This window comes from Lygodium microphyllum, chromosome 30 (genome assembly GCF_053477565.2).
Source record: "Lygodium microphyllum isolate KBCC chromosome 30, Lygodium_microphyllum_v1.1.10, whole genome shotgun sequence".
NCBI classification, from domain to species: Eukaryota; Viridiplantae; Streptophyta; class Polypodiopsida; order Schizaeales; family Lygodiaceae; genus Lygodium; species Lygodium microphyllum.
In genome coordinates this window covers 30,144,119-30,168,128 of record NC_141164.1, presented here as the reverse complement: position 1 = coordinate 30,168,128, position 24,010 = coordinate 30,144,119, and the positions used below count along the sequence as shown (strand labels likewise).

General features: G+C 37.0%; 1 long non-coding RNA gene across 2 annotated transcripts; it reads right to left on the bottom strand.

Annotated features, from left to right (window-relative positions):
* Positions 1-18,348: 18,348 nt before the first annotated feature.
* Positions 18,349-20,413, bottom strand: LOC148009671 (uncharacterized). 2 transcript variants are annotated; one of them, XR_015689687.1, is made up of 3 exons: positions 19,887-20,413; positions 19,545-19,773; positions 18,349-19,365 (listed from the first exon to the last, which is right to left on the bottom strand). It is a non-coding gene; the product is annotated as an uncharacterized LOC148009671 (long non-coding RNA). The 2 variants fall into 2 exon arrangements; XR_015689686.1 differs by having other exon boundaries at positions 19,982-20,413.
* Positions 20,414-24,010: the final 3,597 nt, after the last annotated feature.

The following is a 24,010-nucleotide window of genomic DNA, read 5'->3' as shown; positions in this document are numbered from 1 at the left end:
TGAGATACGAGCCTCGGAATTGTGGTTTCTATGTGTGAGCAGTTCTTTTGTTTTATGGAAAATGGTTGAAGAAAGTGTTTGATTTTGTTTGTTCTCGATTTCCATGTTGCATTCTCTTTGAAATATGAAAGAAAACTAGAAATATGATGATATAATAATTTTTCGCAAAACATGCAAAACCCGCAAGTTGCGGTTTTGATAAAAATAATGGAAATTGGGGTTTTTGTTGAGTGTTTTGGGATCATATGGGATAGAAATGGATATAAAAATGTTGTTGAGTGTCCTTGATTAGTAAGAACTCATAATTCTGAAATATCTTATTTTTACAAGGAAATAAATGGAAAAAAAATAGGAAAAATGAAAAAAATAAAATTTTTGCCTTAAAAATTAGAGAAAAGTTTATTTCATGTTTGTGAGCATATAGCAAGGTTGGAGCATGAGGATTAAGCCTGAGTCAAGTCTTGTTTCTATGTTAGAGTATGGTTTTTATCAAATTTTACATGAAATTTTACATAAAAATGAACGTTACACCTACCCACACGAATGCAGAATCTAACGGTAGGGGGAAAGAGGGTTTGTGAAAGTGGCTAGTTGCTGAAAATGATTGAAAATTTGATCTATTGGTATATGCACAACATATAGGACGGACTATCATTTGAATTGAGGAGACTAGTAGCACGAAGAAATTCGGTGCTAGTCTCTAGCAATGTAGCATGCATGATTAGTTGGAAAATCATTGAAGGGTCGTTTTTGCACCACCTAGTTGGTTTTTAATGATAAAAATGCTTGAGCACAGTGATCATTCACATTTGCATTGAGGATAATGTGGTATCAAACTTGGACGCATTGTAATTGCTTTCCAAACATTGACCTACATGGAGTGTGTAAGGAAACTCGAGCTATAGGGTAGGTGAATAGTTTCTTGGGGCAAGCTTTGTAAGGAAAGCTGTAGGGTAGGTGAATAGTTTCTTGGGGCAAGCTGTAGGGTAGGTGAATAGTTTCTTGGGGCAAGCTTTGTAAGGAAAGATCAAATCTCCTAGATCGTTCAAAATATATAAGAGTGGAGATTGTTCGTATGTTCTTTATGTTAGAGCAACACATAGGGGGGTCAATCCTCTCAATGTACGAGAGATATAGTGGGGGCCATGACATTTAGCTAGAGGGGTGCCTCCTTTATGTTTGTATTAAGTTGGTGTACTACACCAAGATGTATGGGATCTCCCTCTGAGGAGTAAGGAAGGGAAATTGTTGGACTACATTCTATTACAAACACAATATCTACAATAGTGATTAGGGTAGTGTGTCCCTTAGATGCTTTTGGCCATGAGGCCATGTGGGGTTGTGTTGTGAGTGTTATAAAGGCCCGGCTCGTGCCTATAGCCAGTTTCGGGCTCGTTTTAGGTCTCGATAGTTTTGTTGCTTAAGTGAGGGGGATCGTTTTAGGTCTCGATAGTTTTGTTGCTTAAGTGAGGGGGATGATGATGGAATGATGTAATAATTTATGAGGAGTAGGAGTTGATGCTTAAGACTATATGTCAAATACTTTAATGCTATGGGCATGTTGAGGAAGATGAAGATTTAGGTTTATGAGAGTGATGCTTTAAGTTTGGAGAGATTCTTGCTTTGTGGTTACTATATCCTAATATTGGATTCTTACATTTAAAAGGGATTAAACACTTGAGATTCTATTATATAGACTCTAATTCATTTGAACACATTTCATACATACATGATAGATAACCTACACACAATCTAGCTCTCTTGATGTACGTACAACACACTTCTTACACGCTTATGGACTCAACACATGCCAACATATATTCACATGTACACTTGCACAAAGATGTGTGTGTGTGTGTGTGTGTGTGTGTGTGTGTGTGTGTGTGTGTGTGTGTGTGTGTGTGTGTGTGTGTGTGTGTGTGTGTGTGTGTGTGTGTGTGTGTGTGCATTCACGTGCGCACGCACACACGCACACACACACACACATATACATTTGCATGCACAAAAACATGGAATATATGTGATATAAATAATCTATACTATTCATTATTATAGAACATCTTAAACTTGACACAATCCTACATGGCACACAGTCCAATAATCTCAATGAGAAAATTATGATATGCAAGAAAAAAATTTGTTTCAATGCTTTCTTTTTTGAGTGCTCAAAATGTAGAATGTTAAAAGAATCACTTACTTGCTATTGTTTCCTCTCTAGGAATAACATATTTAAGTTTGATTTTTTATTAAAGTTTTAGTTGGGTGGGTGAGCATTAAGTAGGTGAAGCCTGATGGTTTAGCGGTTCTCCCTCTCTCGCCCCCCTCTTGGTGGCTTGTGTGTTACATATGCTTAATTCCCCACCCTCCTAACACACCATCAATGATTCGTAGACTAATTTCATTTTTGAGTGCTCATTGTTTGTCAAAGATTTAGTTGGGTGGGTGAACATCAAGTAGGTGAAGCCTAATGGTGCAGTGGTTCCCTCTCTCTCTCCCCTCTTGGTGGATTGTGTGTTACATATGCTTAATGTCTCACCCTCCCAAGACACCATCAATGATCCATGATGCTCACAGTTGCAAGGCCCCCATTATGAGGAGAAGCCATGTGTGAGCCCTTGGGTCTTGACTTGTATCTTAAATGAGATCTATGTGACCAAATGGTGAAAAGTTGAGCTTTGTGGATCTAACCTTTGGATCAAACAAAGTAATTAAGCTAGTAGCAACTCGTGGCACACTACATCAAATTGCAAAGTGTGTGAGTTAGGGTTTGAGGACCGTGAATCAACCCTTGACTAGGGGGTCTCAAGGTGGCCAGTGCCACCCTTGGCAAGGTCTGAGGAGGACAACATGCTTGACTTGATGGTAAAGGGGTATTTCCTAGATATTTACTAGCCAACTAGGGAAGGCTCATAATATGGTAGGTTGAACTTGCCAACTTGACTGCCTTCCCTTACTAAAAAAAAGGAGACCCCTCCAAAGCCATCATTAATCTATTTTTCACACAATGAGAGTTATCTAGCTAGACTTAAGCTCTTCACCTATCATCTGTCTAGGTTTCCATCTAAGCTTCACAATGGAAGCATATGAGTCGATAGAGCCATCTTTGAAATTTAATATGTTTTTGTTTTTTCTCTTATTTATGTGTGCTCCCTATTTTTTATTTAGATTCTATATGTTGTGATATATAATGTTTACATGATATCAAAGTGTAGGATGCTATAGGGAGTGAAGAGTATACGAGAGATAAGGTTTTAACATTAAAGAGGAGAGATGTTGACATCTGGAAGTGACTCTAGTGCATGAGGAATAGCAATATGGTTATAGATAGCAATGATGCAAACATTGAATATTTGTCCACTAAGTTTCAATGAAATAAATTCAAACATTGAAGATTTGTCCACCAACCTTCAATTAAGGCAGGGTGATTATACAAACTACACTTTATGAAAATTTAAAATCACAAATATTCTCGTTTCTTACAAAATTCTAGAGTTAGTACTAGACATTGACCTAGAACCACAACCTAGCTCCAACCCATCTTATTCCTCCAAATGCTGATATTCTAGAGACATTTTCTACATGCTTGGAAATAAAAGAACACAAATGTAGTTCATATCTTAGTTACAAGCTGTTTTGACCTCAATTCAACATACAACCAAGGCTTCACAAGCTTGGAATGTACTAAAGAGTCAATATGAAACATGAAACCAATAAATCATTCAGAACTTGAAGAATCAACTACTAGTAATAGAGAAGTTTGCTAAAGGAGAGACAATGACTGAAGCACTCATCATGCATATCATGAATCTACATGATTAGATGGCTATGCTCAGATACAAAAGACTAATGAGCTAGCTTGAAGGTGCGTTTGCATTTTTCAAAATTTTGATGGATTGATAATTATTGTTAACACTCAGGTGAGACCTCAAGCTTTGACATTTAAGGAATTTTGTGTACTACTAATGGAGGAGGAGTGGTAGATTAAAGCTTGAGAAGGAAGCAACAATGGAGACATTGCATTCTTTGCTAATGCAAAACACAAATATGGTTCTCTCATCAAAAGTGATGGCGACAAAAAGAAAATAGGTGGTAAGAAAAAGTTTCAAGGAGAGTGCTTCTACTGTAAGAAAAAAGCACATGAATTATAGATTGTTGTGTTAAGAATGCATATGAAAAGAATGGTATCCTAAAATGTACATGAAAAGAGATAGTCTATACAATTGCAGTAGAGTTGGAGCTACTCATGGCCACCATTGAGGACATGTGTTCCTCAACATAAGAAATATATACCATTGCCTCATGGGTATTAGATAATGGTACAATCCTATCACATGACAATAAGAAAGATATGTGCAGTTCTATGGAAGAATCCATCAACGGTGATGGTTGGGAACCATGCAAAATGTTGTGCTAAGGATAAAAGTACTATCTCCTTTATTGCTATGAATGGTTAAGTTCAAAATATTTCAAACATATCATGCCAAGAAGGTTAATAAAAATAATGATACCCTAAAAAAATGAAGGAGACAACCAATACGGCTTGAAGCAAAGCTAGAGTTATTCATGGTGACTAGTCTATTCCTTGGTACAAGAAATAGCTACCACACTAATTCATGGGTATTGGATAGTGGTGACTCCTATTAGATGACAAAAAAGAAAGGTCTATAATAGCTCTATGTAGCCTCTAGAATAACCCATCACTACCCTACTCAAGGCACATGTAGTATTTCTTTTGGTACTACAAATGGTAATGTTGAAAAGCTTTTAAATGTATCATGGTAAGAAGGAGAATGAAAAGAATGGTACCATAGAAAGTAAAGGGAAGGAGTTAGCCATTATAGATGAACCATACCTGGAGTTATTCATGGTGACCATTGAGGAAGTGTATTCCTCAATGAAAAATGTATCTCCCCACTAAATTAACTCATAGGTATTGGATAGTGGTGCCTCCCACCACATGATCAATAAGTGACCATTGAGGAAGTGTGTTCCTTATTAGTGCAAGAAGTATCTCCCTACAAAATTGGATCATTGGTATTGGATAGTGGTTCCTCACATCACATGACCAATAAGTGGCTCCTCCCAATAAGAAAGAATTGTACAGTTCTATGGGGCCGCTAGAAGGATCCGTCACTACTTTGTGACAATTGGGGCTGATACAAAATGCCCTGCTGAGGGCACATATACTATTTCCTTTCTTTCTACAAATGGTGAAGTAAAAACACTTTCAAATTTGTTGTATGTTCCAGAGATTAAGAGAAATATGTTATCCATTGGTCTTATAACTAATCTTGGACATGAAGTGAGGCTCTCCAAGATAGGTGCAAAAATTCTCGATACAAAATAGATTTTGTCACCAAAGATTTGGTCACATTGGATTTGCAAAATTAAAGGAGATGCATATGATTTCTCACCTACATTCAATGAGTAAAATGAAGGAGCAATGTGAAAGTCGTATCATGGGTAAGAAAGAGAGAAAGGGATTTGCACAAGAAAGCAAGAATAGAGTGAAGGTTCCCCTAGAGTTGGTGCATACTAACTTGTGTGATAAGATGCCTACACAAGCGTGAGGGGATATTCTTATTTGATTTTGATTATTGAGATGAATATAACAAGAAGATATGGGTATAGTTCCTTCATGGATAAGGCTCAAGATTTTGGTAAGTTTAAAGAATGGCTAAAACTTGTTGAGAATGGAACATGGAAAAGTATAAAGAAATTTAGAATAGACGGCAATGGTGAGTTTAACTCAAAGGAGTTTGAAGACTTTTGCAAGACAAAAGGGATTAAGGGTCAATTGATGATGCCTCATATACCTCAGCAAAATGTTGTCGTTGAATGTCAAAATTGAACAATTGTATACATGGTAAGTTCCATGCTTTTAAGGGCAAGGGATTGCCTAGTTAGTTTTGGGCCAAAGCTATTAATATTGCAACCACATTCTCAACCATAGCTACATGAAGGCTCTCAAAAAAAAAAACTCCTCATGAGGTCTATAGTAGTAAGAAACCATTCATCTCACACTTCAAAAAATTTGGTTGTGAATGCTATGCACTTGTTCCAAAGGATAAGAGGAACAAGTTAAAACTAAAGATCATCAAATGTATCTTCTTGGGCTATAGTGATGAGAAAAAGGCCCACAATTCTATGGCTCGTGAGTTGTGATGTGGTGTTCAAGGAGCAGCCACATAGAATGGAGGGGGAAAGACAAGTTTTCTCACTTATCATCACAAGTGAAGAATTAGTCCACTATGAATCTATCCCAGGAGCTATACCTATCCTTAAGGAGGAGGAGGCATTGTCTTTAGGTAATGAGGATAAATTTTAGCATCTTTATCATCACACCACTGGAAAATCCATTTTCACAATGGGTGAAGTAGCTCTATGAAGAATGAAATAATGCTATGCCTAAAACTATTGAGAAAATGTTCTCATATCTAATTTATTTTTATGAGATTGACTTAGATAGGTATTAGAGTACTGCTAGGGTAACCTTCCAATCGTTTCCCTATGAAGTAGAATAGAAAAATCCCATGTTGAGCTAAGTCCAATGTTTCCTAAAAGAGGAATTGGATGGTATTGCTAGTCGAACAAGAATATTCAATTGACTACTCAAGGATACCTCTAAGGTTTCAAAGAGGGGGTACATTAAAATGTGTTATATAAGGGGCCAAGTAACTTAGGTATGCCAAAAGGATTGATTTCAATTGTTGGCACTAGATTATTTGCTCAAATGGAACTTGTAATGCCAAAGGGGCTCCTTTATCATAGGGGATTGGCCTATTTACCTAATATAGGGATGTCAAGTACAATAAAAATTTAGGGGTTCAACAAACTACAATGTCACATCTAAATTTTCCATAGTCGGTACAAAACCTTACTTACCTAAGTTCAAGACTTTTGGATGGCAAATGGTTGCACCACCATATATGCATTAGATATTGAGCCTATAGGTATTTCTAGGCTTCAATCTCTCCATTAATCTCAAAAATCCCTAAATTTGGTGTCATAGCACAACCATTTCTTCCAAGATGTTAAGCTCTCTTTCGCTTCTTTTATCTACTTGGCTTGTGATGGCTATGGATGTTATGCTTGGCTGATCCCTACTTCTTACCTTATGCACATCATTAACTTGGATCATTCCTAAAAATTTCTATTTAATCTAAATTTTCCTTTAAAACTTCATTTAATTGAGTTTATTCTGGGCTAGAGCTATTAGAATGGATTTATAGATTTGCTCATCTTGAAATATGATAATGAAAGCTCTAGACAATGCCTTCTTTAGAGGTTGCTTAGTTCTAGTTATTTGTTCAAATCATCCTTGGACAAATAACCTCATATTCTCCTTGCTTTGTATTCATGAGTTGGACTATGAGATTGTCCCTATAGCCTACTTGTGCACATTGACCTGATCAAGTTGGTATTGAATCATTGGATGGAAGTTTTGAGTAAAAGAATTCATTTAAAGTGACATCAAAGAGATAAGAAATTGGTTTAATAAATGTTTGATGGCTTGTTGATATGTTTTGATAAGGACTTTGGATCTCATGGGATAGTGTTTCCAAATATCTAAGGCATGCACTATAGATAGTAATTGTTTATCATATGTATTGTAGTATTATTCGAAAGATTTGAGTTTGCGACTTTCATAGGCTATAGAGTGATCATTCTGCATCAAAACTATGCATATGCTTGAACCACTAACATCACTAAGTATAAGAAAGAAAGGTTGAAAAAAACTTGGCAATTGAAGAACATGTGCATGGGTCAAAATATATTTCAAGATGTTAAAAGTTTTTGGTTGACTAAGATCCCATTGAAAAACAATGTTTTTATGTAACAACATGGTTAAGGGCAAAGTGATCAATGAAAAATTTTGAGCAAACTTTTAATAGAACCTTGCTAATTTAATAAAATACCTAACTTCATACACACACTTAGGGTTATGCCAATCTTTAATGGTTTTAGTTCTTAGGGTCTACAATTATACCTTTAGTAGAAATTATGTGTCCCAAATACTGAATTTGATTTTGAAAGAATAAACCCTAAGAATCAAAGAAAAAAATCACAAAGCCTTGATAATCAAGGAAAGTTTTATTCATCATATGTGCAAATGTAGTTGGTGCATTAGTTGAACCGAAAGGCATATCAATAAATTCATGGCTACTTTGTATCCTAAATGTAGTCTTAATAAATACATCAATTGGATCCCTACGATGATATCCTAATTTGAGATTTATCTCATTGAAAATGTCAACTTTCCTAAGTATATCCATAGTAAATCATGTACTCTTAGAATAGGGTATTAATTTTTAACAGTCAGTTTGTTTAGGGCTCTATAATCAATGTACATCCTATATTTTTTTTTTTCAACCAAAAGGATATGTGCACCAAATGGAGAAGAGCTAGGATGGATCAAACCCTTATTTAAAAATTTAGTTACTTTTCTTTATATTTCCTTTCTATCTTGCAATCCAGGTCTTTGTGAGAGAGTGGCAATTCGGGGATATAATCATTTTAAAAAACAATGCTTGTAAGAAAATTGGAACTTCTTCTATGTAGGGCTCAATGCAGAAGATTCAGGGGTTTCTACTTCAATCACAAAAATCATGCATGCCTTTTGTTGCTTTCTAAATGTTCTTTTAGCTTGTGTATGGCTAATCAATGGAAACAATTCAATCTCAGATTACTAGTCAAAGAGATAGTATGGCCTTGGAATTCAAACGTAATAGTGTTAGTATGATAGTCAATGTCAAGATTAAGTTGATGTCTAAATGGCATACCAAGGATGATGTCTAATGATTGGAAAGGTGCAAATAGGAAATCACGTTTTTCTTTATATATATTCATAGAAACCGTTAGTCCCTTAATTTCCATGTTCCATTATATCTAATACCTTGAAATGCAAACTTAACCTTGTATAATGAAGGAGTACTCTCTAATTGTGACCTCCTAACCAAATTTTTTGAAATAAAATAATGAGAACTACCATCATCATGCAAAATAGTAATATCAAAGTCTTTCACAAAATCTTTCATCTTAAGGCATATAAAGAAGTAGGAGTACTTGGGTTTTCCCTAAGTTGATACCTCTTGTTTGAGTGTGTTCATAATCCATTTAGGACCGTAACTAGGTACTTCCTCAATGTTGTGCAATTGGGCTCTGGTTTGATTATTGTTGGATTGAAGTCAAATTTGACAATCTAGTTGGAAATGGCTAGGTTTTCAACATTGGTGGCAAGTAAACTTAAACTTTTTCCATCGAGTGTAAATATTTGAGGTTCTACCTTGTTGTTCACATTTTTATTTGTATACCTTTCTTCATTGCCACTTTTTAACCAAAAGTTAGAAGGTCTATTGAGAAAAAAAGAACTAGGGTAGCAAGGAGGAAAAGTTTTCTTCATATTGTGATTATTCTTAAAGGGTCAAGATAGATGAGATTCCTGGCTAGGGAGCAGAGTTGGGTGATAGTTTGGAATTCTTTTTCAGCATCATGGGCACAAAAAATAGCATTGTGAGGTGAAGTGGCTTTATCTTGAAATGCTTTTGTAACCTTGCTCAAATTATGCTAAAGAAGACCAATTTGATGTTGCAAAGTAATATTGGGAAGAGGAGGTTCCATATTTACTTTATATGTATTAGAAGGTTTCAACATTGTTGAGAATAAATTGTGCATAGGAACAAGTCTTTAAAAGATCTTGTAGAGTGGAATTTTTTGTGTGTGAATAGGTTCTTGAATAGTTTAATGTTGGTTTCTCATATTAAAATTGTTGAGAATCAAGGACCTAGAACTAGATGAGCTATGGTGGACGCAAATCAAATACATGATACATGATAAAGAGAAGAGATTGTAACTCAAGTGAATTAGGTTCCAAGATAGATAAGCTTGGACTCATAAACACAATCTTGAGTGACTCAAACTGAAAGTACCATTACCATTGAAATGAGTGTCAAGTACACGCCTTTATAGCTTTTTGCATAGTACCATTGTACTCACTGTGCATATGGGATTTTCAGCATCTCTTCCTAGAGCTTCTAAAGCATACATCTTTGTCATATCACCTAGCCTCGTTAGGGCATACATCTGGCCTCTATGACCAAGCATCATTTGCTATTGTCAACACCCCCCTCAAATGATGTCTCTACCCTTGCTAGCTTTGCCCCCCCTGCATGTAAACATGGACCAGGAGACTAGCTCTTTGGCAGCCTAGTCAAGTTAAGGCTTGAAACTTTACATCTTGGTAGGGTTTTTACATCCATTATGGGAAACGTGATCCACTAAGGGAGATCCACTATGGGAAATTCTTTGTTCTCAGCAGCGGAAAGTTCTTTACCTTCTTGGACTTCTTTATCTTCATGCTCCTTGGCTTTTGTTCTGCTTTTTATCCCTTTTGTCGATGTGTGGTACGTGCTTTTTACTCCAGTCTTCTTGACACATTCTTTCTGCTTCATGCTTTTACTACTGCTGGGTACATGGCATTTCTTGTTAGACTTTCTTTGACATACATGACATAGATTTTGGGGGGATACATGATTTGCGAAATTTATTTGGCTTGATGGATAGACAATCCCTCAAAAGTTTGACATGGCAATGGATTTTGGAGAAGTGTAGGTTTGAATAAGTGTGGGAGAGAGAGGATGAGCTGGTATGAATGGGCTTTAAGGCTTTAACCTTAGCGTTTATGAAAAATTAAACTTTTAAAAAAATGAGGATAATTCAAGCTGCAGAGGCGGTGAATATGTTTGAGATACTTCCTGCTACTCAAAAAACTACCAGATGAAAAGGAATTCACCTTTTCCAAGTGACTACCTTCCTGCACATGGGCTTCAACCATCTTCAAGTTCTGTAGGGAACGGTTGTAGGCCTGACACATAGCTGTAAACTCTTTATCAAGCAACTCTCTCTTGAGTTTTCTTAGATGAGTGTTTGTCATTTGGTGCACTGCATAGTCTCATAGTGAGAAGTCCACATTGCAGTGTTTGCAAAAGAAATTCTCCTCCTCCTCCATGAAAACAAGCTGTTCACTACTACTGCAGGTTAATATTCTTCTTTTTCCTCCTCCTAATCTTCTTATGCTTGAGAGGAGGGTGCCATGAAAGCAAAGTTGGATCTGCTCTCTACTGCTTCCGCCTCTTCTCCTCCTACACAATGCACTCTATTTCCTACCCTATTTGGCAATGCCTTCTACTGCGTTTGTCCAATGTGCCTGGTATGAGTCTGAGGGATGGTAATAATCAGGGCGGGTGCATCCCCTTCTTCTTGGCAGCAGCAGGGGCAGGCATTTGGCTTGTGGAGCAACAATCAACGGCAATCTTCTGTGCTCTCATGATGAGATGATGATAAAGGGGGGATAACATTCTGTGACTGGGTTCTTGTAAAAATTCGAATACAAGAATCACGAAGAAATCGGGGGGGTTCTTTTAAAAACGTATGAGTACCTATTAAGGGCAGGTGCACAGGAATATGAATATGTTTGTCTGTGAGAGGGAGAGAGAGAGAGAGAGAGAGAGAGAGAGAAAGAGAGCGAAGAGGAACTTGAGAAGTAACAAGACCTATGATCCATTCAGGAGGAAATCATACCACTAGCTACTTAGCTCAGCCATGGCTCTGACACCATGTTGAGAATCATGGACCTAGAACTAGATGAGCTATGGTGGACGCAAATCAAACACACGAAAATGATCAAGAGAAGAGATTGTAACTCAAGTGAATTAGGTTCCAAGATAGATTTGCTTGGGCTCATAAACACAATCTTGAGTGACTCAAACTGAAAGTACCATTACCATTGAAATGAGTGTCAAGTACATGCCTTTATAGCTTTTTCGATAGTACCATTGTACACACTGTGCATATGGGATTTTAGACATCTCTTCCTAGAGTTTCTAGAGCATACATCTTTGTCTATCTCCTAGCCTGTTCAGGGCATACATTTGGCCTCTATGACCAAGCATCATTTGCCATTCTCAACAAAAATGTAGGCTTGAAAAATAATCCTTTCGGGTTTGAAAGAGAATATTTCTGCTTCCCCACATACAATTGTTGATTTTTGTCCCCCTTTTATTCTTACATTAGGTGGAGTCCTTGGTCTAGCCTTGTTGTTTCGCTTAAGTTAGTGTCCTTATTTATTGAATCAACAAGTCTCCTAAGAGGTTCTTCTCTATTTTCTCAAGTTCAAGTCGCAGTGCCTAAAGGTAAGATGCTTCATAAGTCCTGGTCAATGGAGTGAGGAAAACTTGCTTGAATTTAACTTAATAAGTCAAGACAACATGAGATCCATTAGATAGATCCACTTCAAAGTTGCAATACTTACCTAGAGGTCACAACAATACTAAACTTTTTAGTTTTGATGTACTCCTAAAATATGGTTTTGCAATCCACACAATCCTCATCATCATAGAGTCTCCTCAAGAGATCAAGGAATGCAACACCTTATTTTTTGCAACAGTTCAAGTACGCTTATGATTTTGACTGTTCATCATAAAGAATATAGCTAGAGGGAAATTGACTAGATGGAGGTAGTAGTCTTAAATGAACTACAAGTCTCTCTGGATGCTTATAGCCTAAATCGAGGGTAAATTCTTGCCCTTAGTTGAGGTCTTATCATACACAATTGAGCTCTTTTCAATATTCCCCTCTTATTGAATAATGGCTTGTTCCTTGCTATGTTCCTTTTCAAGATCTAGTAGTGTTTGAGTAGCTCTTCAAGACACATCTTGTTTTTGGGGTGCGGAGCTCTTACATAGTTTTTTGAGGCTTGGGTGACTTGCTCTATATGTCTGAATTCTTAGAATTTTGAGGTGAAGTATTGAGATACTCAAGAGGCAACTCAAGGGAGACTAAAAGTCCTACACTCTATGTGAAAGAACTATCACACGCTTGGATGTAAGGTCTAGAGGTATGGCTAAACTAAAAGTCCTACACTTTGTGTGAAATAACTATCACACGCTTGGATATAAGGTCTAGAGGTATGACTAGACTTTTGTATATCCCTTTGTGTCTTGTATTATTGCCTATCTTGACCTTGGTGGGTCAAGGTGTCAATATTGAGATGAACTTTGACTCTACTAGTGGACTGAGGAAAAACCACAAACTATAATTGTAGCTCTACATTTCCATGGCCATGAGATATGAGATGGGAGTGATGAATTATCCATTGGATTGATACTGAATCAATTACATCACACTACACTACTCTTGGAACCTATACGAAGGCAAGCCCTTCTCTTGCTCCCTTTCTTCTATTGAACCTACATGTTCAAGATATGTTTCTAAGGATTATTTAATCTTCTAAAGATCTTCTCACTTTGGCCCAAAGCTTGGCATCTAGTTTTTGAGGGGAGCCCACTCTTCTAAATTTCAAGGGGAACAACTCATTCTTTACACTTTATCCCTAAATTATCAATTTAGAAGAGTGAGGGTAATAGTAACCTAAGAGACAATTGGTTTACACCAGCAAAGTTTACATGTGTTTAGGCTAAGTTCAATTTCTAGGGACAACTCATTCTTAATTTGCCTCACCTGAATGGGGGTTCTTGGCACCTTAATAAACCAATCGCATTACAAAAAAATGTTCAAATTTTTAGCGAGTTATAGTGTGTATTGATGATAAGTAAACAGGATCTATTAATTGAGAAGGGACCACCAATGGTTGTGAAGGGATGATGCGGAGGCAGTGGTGAGAAATAGTGATAACACACCTTGTGTTGCACACAAGGCTATCTCTGAGAGAATACCAATGGCCTATCACTCTCAAAGGATTCCTTCGACATAGAAGAAACCACCCAATCCCTAGCAAACATCCCCAAGTACATTAATATATAATCTACACTCATGATCACATCATCCATGTAAAAAGTTACAATGATAGGTTACGTCATGGAGTCCAACTTGGTATACAAGTGCTTCCCTAGTACTGTCTAGTGATATGAAGCTCAACCATACAAGGACTTACTCATGAGACCTAAGGAATAAGGAAACTCTTGAAGTTAATTGATATCCACACCCCCTAATAAGTCTAAGGCAAGAACCTATGAGCTCATTGTGCCATGGCTAGTCTCTACCTAATACCTAAGAAGTAGGGTTAGAACTAATCCAATCTAGTGACAATATCTTCAAATTGCTTGTTTAAGACATGTCAATCTCACTAATTTTTTGTCAACAATAAAAAATCTAAATCCACTAGATCTTGAAAGGAAATTGTAAAGCTCAAAACTCTCATGCATCAATTGAAATCCCAAACTTATAAGCTAAAGTAAACTACTTGGAGTACAAAAGCCAATAATATAACAAAATTCTTGTGCATCAATTGAAATCCAAAACCTATAAGCTAAAGGTGAGCTTTTTGAGCATAATAATTGATTTAACTAAAAGAGTGACCGAGTTGTAAACCAATTATAGTTCCAAACTTATAAGCTAAAGTGAGCCGTTTAAGTAGAAACACCAATCTAACAAAAAGATTGACCAAGATTGGTTTATGTGCTTGAGAAACAAAGTTTATGCACTTTCTTCATGACATCTTCCTACAAACCTCCATGAGCTCTTTTCTATTATAAAAGCATAACCTTGAGTGCTATGCAAAACAAAAAGAAGAGAAAATCATTTATAGTATTCGTGGGATAGCACTTCATAGCTAGTGATGAACATGGTCGTGTATTCTTGATATTTAATCTAATGTATATACAATCATTTGTAACAATAAACATCAATTATTAAGCCATACTTTGGATGTTACATTGATGTTGGTTTAGTGTCGGTGTAGGTTAACAAGGTTTATTTTTTAATGGAGACCAATATGTTGATAACCATTATGTTGACAACTTAGAGACCAAAAAATCTAGGTGAGTTTATTATTTGCCATGGTTTTTGCCCCAAAACCAAATAGAACAAGAAAGAATAGTGTAGTATAGTATGGTATAAAATCGTTAACTAAAAGGGGAAAGGCACATTCCCCTATAATTATGAATACTTGGAGAGTATCATGCCAATTCTCTTCAATGCTAACATGGTTCTATGTTCTATGTTTGTTAAATGCTTGTACCTAGTCTCATCATTATACATACATCAATATCAATTTTGACTTTGACTTTGAAAACATCAATGTTTTAAGCTTGTAGGCTAGCTCAAGCCAACCCATTTGTGTAACAAGCTTCACTTATCCAATATCAATTTTGACTTTAACTTTGAAAGCATCAATGTTTTAAGCTTGTAGGCTAGCTTAAGCCAACCCATTTGTGTAACAAGCTTCACTTATCCAAAACATCAATGTTTTAAGCCTGTAGGCTAGCTTAAGCCAACCCATTTGTGTAACAAGCTTCAATTATCTTAATAAGACCATTTGTGTTACTAACTCAAGGAAGGACCTTATCCCATTGCCAAGGAGATCCATTGATACCATCTTGAATTAAAAACAAATCAACATGCCTCTTTGATGCGAACCCAATGATTTCAAGTCTAGAAGGCTTGCCTTCAGGCATCTCTAAATCAAAAACTGTATTATGAAGTTAATAGAGCCCAAAATAGAGGAAACAACCAACTAGTAGTCATTAATTAAAACAACATAAGTTTTATAGTCTTTTCAATGCCAAAAGTGGTACATGGTTTTGACATTGCTATTCCATCTAAAACATGTAAAAAACCCCCAAACGACTCTTAAAGCTTTGAATTTCAATCATAGATGAGGGAGGTACAAAGATCTATAGTTTGCCCTCTTCTATAGTTTTATGCACAATCCCATTGATTTTACGCTCGAAACAATAATTTGCATCCATTTTGGGCTTTCTAAATTTCTTAACCTAAACACCTTGTTTTTTTCAATAATTTCTAAGATCTATATCATATTTCTAACCTTATAAAAGATTTGTCTTGCCAAATGGCCATAGTCTAATAAGAAGAAAGGCTACAAATAGTAAAATAGTATTGTGTACCAAAGTAATAAGCACACTAATGAATAATAGTGTGTGCACTAATGGTGCCACACTAGTAAAATAAAAATCATTGCATCTGCATTATTCCAACTACTAATTTGCTCATAAAAAATGCAAAACATTAAATCTCACATATTCACTTAATGCAATGTGACGAATGTCACATGCACACACATAGAATAAATCACAATCATGCAACAATAAAAAAACTAAAATAAAAATATATAAATTAATTTGTTAAATTTTTAAATTATTTTTATAAAATCAAACCATATTAAATACAATACTAGAATCCATAGAATCGACTTTTCCCCACCTATATAGACCAAGAGGACAAGAAAGACAAAGGCACAACTTTGAAGAAGTGGATCCAAGACAAGTAGCTAGCTAAAAGTCTTTTGAGCTTTATTAAAGGGAATTCCAATCTAGAAGACCTTTGAGGTCTTTTCAATCCTTAGGAGCTCAATTAAAGGAAAGTCCCCCCATTTGGAAGGCCCTCAAGGCGCAGAACACTAGGCACTTTATAAGTAGATATCATTTGGGAGAAGATCTAAGACACATGCAGTCTTAATCCTACCCTTGGAGACACAATCAAACAATAGATTGTGGACACAAGGATTGGAATCAAAATAGTAATGCGCGAGTGTTGAAATCATGGGGAGAACCACATTGCAAGTTCCACATGTGAAGATTGTGAAGTAGAGGAGAAGGTAGGCATGGAATCACACTCATGCCAACTCAATCTCTCTCTCACTCCCTTTCTTGACGCAAACTTGCAACCATAACAAAGGCAGAAGAGTCAAGCAAGAAGGCTAGAACTAGGGATAAGCAAATTGTAAAGGATCAGTCCAAATTATGATTAATAGCTTATATAATTAGTGGCTAGTGTTTTGCTTATTATTGGTTCCACCCTATTATTTTATTAAATGGTATAATTGAATATCTACAAGTCCATTTGAGAGTAGCTATTGCTTGATTAGGCAATTTCAATGGGGCTCTCTTGGTTAGAGCAAAGAAACCTTCTATTCAACTATTGGGGTAGCCAATATCCCCATTAGTGGGTTGACACTTGCTCAAAAAGCAAGTTGGATTTTTGCACACGATAAACCAATTGGTTGGCACTAGTCTCTTGACCATATCAAAGTTGTTGCCTAGGTGTGAGTGATGCTAAGGGTTTCTAGCTATCTTTGGGATATCACTAAGCTTGGGCCACATGGATTAAACAATTACATAGCATATCTAAACATTATGGTAGCTAGTTGATTATTGAATTGTTGCCCAAAGCATGAAAATTCATTTTTAGGTTGGTTGTCACCTTTAGCCCCTTATCCATTCTTCTTGTTCACATGGTAGAGGTCGAATAGGAATCTTCGAAAGCAACAAGGCTAATCATTCCACCAAGCAATATATTCAGATCACCAAAGGGATTGCATCTTATAGCAGCACATTTTGCCCCTCCACACCTTAGCTTCTAACATTTGACCCCTAGATACCTTGGCATTTTAACATGACACATAACTTCATCATGGATAACTTTTCTCAAATTTCCAATCTTGCTTTGCCTTGTTTGTTACCTCAAGAACATGGCTATCTCGCACTAAGAGCATAAACAGAATTTCCAACCCTCTTTTCACAACTATGCTAATAAGGTGAACTAAGCATTTCCTAGTGCCTTATTTTTTAGACTTCCATGTGGCTTCTTAGGCTATTGTTATTTTCTATTGTACTTATCATCTATTCTGCAAATCCACACACTTCTGACTTTCATATGGTATCTTCCTCTATCATGACTTTCTTATGACCTTACCATTGATCTCTTACACAAATGGAGAACAACGTGGAAACATTATTACAAGCAATCCTACTCCATTCTTTAGGAATGCTTCGGCAAGTTTACACGAGAACATACTATGGACAATAGTCATCAACTTCTGTGCCCCTTATTGCAGGTTGTAAAAGAAGACATTGGAGCCCTCAAAGATGCTCCCATTCATCTGTCAGCAAACCAAAACCATGAGCTATTTGCATCTATCCAGTGAATAGATGCTTGTCACTAGTTAACAAACCAATAAACAAGAACCATCCACAAGGATTTGCAGTGCAAACTATCCATCCAGCTATCTGTGAAATAGTTAAGACATGGAGCCATAAGATGCCGAAGGCAAACTGCATCATCAGCTGGCAAATGCAAGACAGACAAGAACCATACACCATGCAGTATCCAATATGATGTGCTAACAGACTGGAGCAGTAAACTTTATTTGTTTACCAGCCTCCTCAAAACAATGGACGTCTATATCATACTTGAAAGATATTATGCCTAAGTTTTGCTGCATTTTGCTATATGTTGGTACAGTACAGAAAAATCCATTACAATCTAACTACTGCAGACAGTTTCCTTCAATACCAGAACTTCCACATACAATCCATGACTGCACATGAATGTAGACCTTACCATGTCAAATCAAGGTAAAACCTTGTTTAGTATGACCTCTATATCTTACAAAGTGTGACAAAAAGTGGTGAAAACATGGCGGTTTACAGAGACTTTTTCGGGTAGCATGAAAAAATAGCCATTTAATCTGGTTTCCTATGCTATATTTGAATGATTTTTACATGAGAAAAATGGTAAATAGCATCTTACTTACAAACTTATGCAGAGCAAAGAATAAGCAATTTATCAGCTGGGCAGTGCCATTATGATTTGATTGCATCTGTTCCTTTCTCAAACAATGCTGGGTAATCTGAATTTCTGAATGAGGCCAAAGGAGCTGGCTGCGCAATGAAAGTGGGTCTATCCTGACCTGCAACAATCACACAAACACTTTGTTCTTCTCCAACATGAAGTCCAGATGCCATAGCTCCCGTGAGATTGTCATATGAAGTTGCCACATGAGAAGGTTGCCCTTCTTCAATGGATTGCTGCTGCTGTCCATGTCGCCCACGTGAGGAAAGTCTGAGCCAGGAATAATAGCTAGCATAAAGAAGCATGCGTAGGCTGACAAGGCATACCACAATCACAAAGAGGGCTAAGAAGTAGTCCTTCACAGGGTACGACTGAGTGCAGATCTTCTGATCAGTGGAACAGACACTATTGGATGACATAGCCCAATGGCCTTGATATGCCAGATATCCAGACACAGAGCATGCAGTAAGTTCCTGCCACCAGATTTTCAGCAAAGGCAACCACTGACACACGGAAACCTAAAGCACCACATAAGCAGGCGTCTAGTTCAAATACAGTTCAGCAAAACCTGCTTAGAGACCACCCTCCGAAAGTAAGAGGGGCAGATAAAAAAATATCCCGCATCCAGGAATGCGTAACTGCTTGACTGATCATCAAAGGCTTCAACAGTCTCAGAACCTTGACAGTGAGCCATACAATAGCAGGCAAGAGACGCCCTTTTATAAAGCAGGATTCTTCACCCTTGCAGATCAGTACCTGCATGACCGATGATATCTCTTGTGAGACTGTTTCGCTGCAAGAGTCATCAAGAAGCAAGCCTTTTGAAGATTTAAAAAAACCCCAATGTGCCAGTGCAACCATTAACGTCCCTATAGAGGTACAACCCATAACAATAGATTTCCTGCAAATGCTGCTCAGATGCAATCCCACCATACCTCGTCGTGTCTGCAAGCAGGCAGCTGCAACCCACAACAAAAGATTTACTGCAACTGCTGCTCAGAGATGCAATCCAATCGAGTTTTGCAAAGAAACTGCGACACAGGTCTCATAGCAGAGTTCTCATAGCAGAGCCCTCTTTCAAAGCTGGTACAACAGAGACATGAAATTGGGCTTATTTTCAAAGAGCCTCTGACACGGTTCTCATACCAGAGCCCAGTTTCAAACCTGGCATAACAGAGACATGAAATAGGGCTTATTCACAATTTTTACAGATGCAGTTCAATCCCTAACTAACAAAGAAAAAAACAGCAGAAAGGAGGAGGCACACACACACATACACTCTCTGTTTTCGTGCATTTTATGAGAGGCCAATTCAGATAACTGTAAGTGCAGAAAAGAACACTCTTCTGTATCCAGATACACAGAATCAAACCTTGAAATGAGGGCTTGTGGGATAGACTGAGCCATAAGAATACATCCTACTTAATGCAGGCTTCTTCCCTCCAATAATTATCACAAGCAAGTGGGCCTTGTTTCCTCGAGCGTGACAAGCCCAGAGAGGGCTGCCCTTTGGCTGTATCTATCTATCTGCTGTGATGACGATTTTGATGGGTTCCACCCCACGAGCCACAGGAGATAAGGGACGAGGAGAGGAGGCATCGGGGAAGATAATAGATGGGTTGGCAGAAAATAGAGAGCTAAACATGCGCTTTGTCTCTCCATTGTTATATCTTGGATTGGATTTGTGGGATTTGTACCATGTTAAAACTACTCTGGATTTGTTCCCACCTGGTTGGGGTTGGGAACTCCATCCATATCTAACCCGCTTGAGATGTGTGTGTGTGTGTGTCTCTCTCTCTCTCTCTCTCTCCACACACACACGTTTTGAGGTATTTTGGGATAGGCTATGCTTTTTAAAGGCATTTTGGGATTGTTCTTACCACTTTAAAACCACATAGGTTCTCTCTCTTTACATACAAAGAAGAATATATATTGCTATTATGGTTAATATTTACATGTGCATCTTCAAAATTACACACACACACACACATTCTCTCTCTGCATCACGCCCACGCGTGCACATGTGCACACACACACACTCACACACACTCTCTCTCTCTCAAGGATGGTCAGTTGAATAATTTTTTAATTTTCAAATTTGAGTCCACAAAGGTTCAAGTCTTGGATTTGTGGGATATGCCTTTACTAAGGCATCTTAGGATTGTTCCCTGTCTTAGGATTGTTTCTCTCACATTCAAACCTCTCTCTCACTCTCTCACACTCTCTCTCTCCAAGAAAAGTTGCCCTTGGACTCAAAATTATTTTGCCACCAAGGAAGCGAAACTATGGGTTTGAGTTCACGCACCTACAATACTCAAACCACTAGGATTAGAACCTATTGGCAAGAAAAGTTGTCCCTAATAGCAAGCAACTTAATATACTCACTAAGAGAGAGCAAGAATTACCTCTTCCAAATACACAATTTGAATTACAATAAGCAAGTTTTTTAAACATGTAAAAAAACCCTTCTTCAAAAATAACGACTTCTACCAATGGGGTCATAGCCCAATTGGTTTGGGTGTGGGTGAGCTATGTGTGTGCGAGTTGAAACCTTGGGCTACACTTTGCTACGAGCATATAAAATACCTATTCACATCTAGAATTCCTTCTCAATATAAGATGAGAATAAGCCATACTTATTGCAACAAAAAGTATTCCTCGAAACCTAGTCCATGCAATGTAGGTTGACATGCCTTAGAGCAAATAAATTCTTGAGTTTGTAACACCAAACTTACTATCCAAACTTGATGTTAAAAGTTGTTTGATGCAATTTGCAATCCTTTTTTATATATTTGTGTGATCCTAATACCAAATTTCATTTGCCTTCATTCTACAATCAAAAGAAGATCCCAAGATCAGTTATGATCCTAGTGAGCAGAAATAAAGGGTTGAGGAGGTGATGTTGAGAGCAATAGATAATATTTATTTGAAATGTGGTATGAGAGCATACATAGAAGCAAATGATTAATAGAAAGAATTGAATGAAAAAGGATGAAAATTTCAAGTCAGCACTTCTTCCTTTTTTCCCCATCCTTTTTCATTCAATTCTTAAGGCATCAAGACTCACTAGCTTCAATGGAAGGGAGAGAATGTGTTGAACCCAAGATAATGGGTCACATTCTTGCTAGTAGCTTTAGGAAAAGAAATGATATAAAAAAAGCCATATGTTGCTCCACTTAAGGTAGACATTATGAAAGGGACCAATGCCAGAGGCAATCATAAAGGATATCAAACATAGATTGACGACAAGTTTGTGATGCAATCAGGGAGGCCCAAATATTTAATATAATACCATCTCACCCATCTAGTGTAATACCATTTCACACTTAAAATGCAATAAGTTTTTCTACATGCAATACCAAAAAGTTGGAAGGGTGGGTCACCTTTGAGACCATACAATGAATGGTGGTCACCTTGGAGTTGATAGACTAGTTTTTTGACCAAAAGCCTAGTGTGTCAACCAAAAAAATATAGACTACTCAAGCACACGGCCTAACAACTTTTAAAAGATGATATGTGAAGGCTTCCACAAAGTTTTTCATGTAGAAACTATAGGAATCTAGTAATGCATAGTGGATAATACCCTTAGAGTGGCTTGGCAATACTCAATCAAGCCAGACCCCCCAACAACTTTTAAAATATCAAATGTGAGAGCTTCCACAAAGTGTTTCATCTAAAATCTAGTAGAATCTATTAATGCATAATGGTTGATATCCCTTAGAGCTGTTTGGCACTATGCAATCGTCTTCAAATTCAAAACTAAATCAATGATTGGAACTAGAAGTAAGAATGGTCTCCCCATGATAAAGGAGCCATTGTGTCCAATTTGCATAAATTAAAACTAATAAGGTGTTTTGAATTAGTTTTTCAAAGAGGCAAATTCACATGTTCATAAGAGTTTAGAGCTACCCATATTTTTTAACACAAATGTAGGTTTTCTCAAGTTTCCACCTTCAGCATACTATTTTTAGAGAAGGCATCTATTGACCTCACCACTACACTGCAATACATTCAAACACCAAGATTGGATACATGTGTGCATACAAGAAGGTTCTGACAAGAAGGCTTCAGTAACTTCTCTAGGGCACCTTGATAATAATGATGTGACTTGAGAATGCCATAATTGTTAATTGAAATATTATGATGAGAAGTATAATAGTTTAGGTAATAAAAGTCTCTTCCAAAAACAATGAAGATTTTTGTATTATGTGCAAACAACATGCCTTGATACAACCTATGGTAGTAATGACCTTTTGGAGTTCCCAAAGGTTACCTTTTTATTATAAACAAGTTCTTTCATGTTATTGTCAATGGAGTTAGTCAACATTTAAGCCAAGTGCACCTATATGCTACATGGTGCAAGACCTAATATAACCATCACAAATGCAACCTTGCCCTCAATGCAATGTCATTCTCTTTAGTCAAAGACTCCATAGTGTAGTGGACTTGAATCTTCAAAAGTAGATGTGCCTCACAAAGTGCATGGCTTTAACTCTACTAAGCCATTTTAACATTTTATTAGGAAAATCGTATGTTCACTAATCTTCACATTTTTGAAATTTTTGTAAAGTCACCAATATGGTTACTTTACATGAAGTTGCAAAATTATATTGATTTTGCAATCATACAACACTTCATAACTATGGTCTATGTTAAAGAAAGCTCAAATGACCACATCTCATGAAGTTAACTACCTTTTTTGTGAGCATCGAATGTTGTAAAGACCATGATGAGAATTAAATAAAGCATTGGACATGCATAGGATCTCTAAGCTAGACATTAAAAACATTAATATTGTAAACATTATGTCAAGTGAAGAGTACTAAATGAAGGTAGGAGCATAGCAAGATTTGAATGACTTGTGCATGTTAATCATCTATTATAGTGAACAATATGTGGGGATTTTCTTGATTCTAGCCTCAATTAGGGAAGTTGCTCAATGTGTCTACACAATCCTAAAACTTCAAGAGAGGGAATGTGGAAGGGAGGATGGTGGGGTGAAGAAGAAGATTGGTGGGGGGTCAACTAAGCTTGAATTTGGAGGGTGGAGATGAGCTATGGCAAGATGGGGGTAGGAAGATAACAAAAATGAGAGGAAAAGGAGGGAGCTATTTCAAGAGGAATGAGGCTACAAGAATTTGCACAATATTGATGAGATGGGATGATAGTAGAATCCATCTTAATGCAATCTTCACATCAAGTTGGATTTATTTTATGATAGAATAAGGGGTTACATAGTAGTTGTCATAGATACTTCATATTTGAATAAAAGAGGTCCAAATTTCCATGTGGATTAAAGGATTGGGAGAGGAGGGAATTATGTTTTGTGTGTGTGTGTGTCCCACCACCCCTCTAATGGTAGTGATAGAAGTATCGTCAATGTCCTATGATGTTGCATGAT